Genomic DNA, 1,091 nt, shown 5'->3' on the forward strand with positions numbered 1-1,091 from the left:
TTTCCTCTGCACTTGTTTGCCTGAAAAGGTTCCTGTTTTTCCTCAGCTTATGAAACTTAGTTTGTCTGGATATGAAATTCTGAGTTGAAATTTCTTTTTTTTAAGAATGTTGAATATTGACCCTGATCTCTTCTCACTTGTAGGGTGTCAGCTGAGAGAGAGGTCCACTGTTAGTTTGATGAGCTGCCTTTAACACTTTTTTTTTTTTTAGCTTTCATTTTGACCTTGGAGAATCTATTAATTATATGTCTTGGGGATAATCTTCTTGTGATGTATTCTACAGGGGTTCTCTGCGTTTCCTGAATTTGAATGTTGGCCTGTCCAGCTAGGTTGGGGAAATTCTCTTGGATGATATCCTGAGATACGTTTTCTGAGTTGGCTGCATTCTCCCTGTCTTTTTCAGGTGCAGCAGTCTGTTGTAGATTCAGTCTCTTTACATAATGCCATGTTTCTAAGAGGTTTTGTTCATCTTCATTTGTTTTTATCTATTCTTATCTGCCTGTATTAGTTCAGAAAGCCATTCTTCAATCTCTGACTTTTTTTCCTGTGCTTGGGCTATTCTATTAATACTTGAAATCACATTATGAAATTCTTGTGTTTTTCAGCTCTGTCAGTTCAGTTACATTCTTCTCTGTACAGGGTATTTTGTCTGTCAGCTCATTCGATTCTTATCTTGATTTTCAGCTTCCTTGCATTGGGTTACAATGTATTTCTGTAGTTCAGTGAAATTTGCACCTATCCATTCTGAATTCCAATTCTGTCATTTCAGCTATAAAAATGTGGAATGTTTCATGAATTTTCGTGTCATCTTTGCATAGGTGCCATGCTTATCTTTTCTGTCATTCCAATTTTATAATATATCCTGCCAAAGTAAACACTGTCCTTCAATTTTTCAGAGTCTTTATAAATTAAGAATATTAACCTTTTTCTGTGGTATAGCCTGTGAATATTATCTGCTAGTTTGTCAGCTGTATTCTGCCTTCGTTTATGATTAATTTTGTGATGCATTTTTTCAAGGAATTAGATTTATAGTTATTTCTTTCATTTCATTTGGATTTTGAGTCAGAGTTCTATACCATTTTTAAAGAGTA

General features: G+C 34.6%; 1 pseudogene; it reads right to left on the reverse strand.

The window, feature by feature from the left end:
• Window positions 1-773: 773 nt before the first annotated feature.
• LOC135270450 (U6 spliceosomal RNA) lies at window positions 774-874 on the reverse strand (annotated as a pseudogene).
• Window positions 875-1,091: the final 217 nt, after the last annotated feature.

The sequence above is a fragment of the Aotus nancymaae genome, unplaced genomic scaffold (genome assembly GCF_030222135.1).
Source record: "Aotus nancymaae isolate 86718 unplaced genomic scaffold, 86718_ANA_hifiasm-v0.15.2.pri h1tg000062l, whole genome shotgun sequence".
Taxonomy (NCBI): domain Eukaryota; kingdom Metazoa; phylum Chordata; class Mammalia; order Primates; family Aotidae; genus Aotus; species Aotus nancymaae.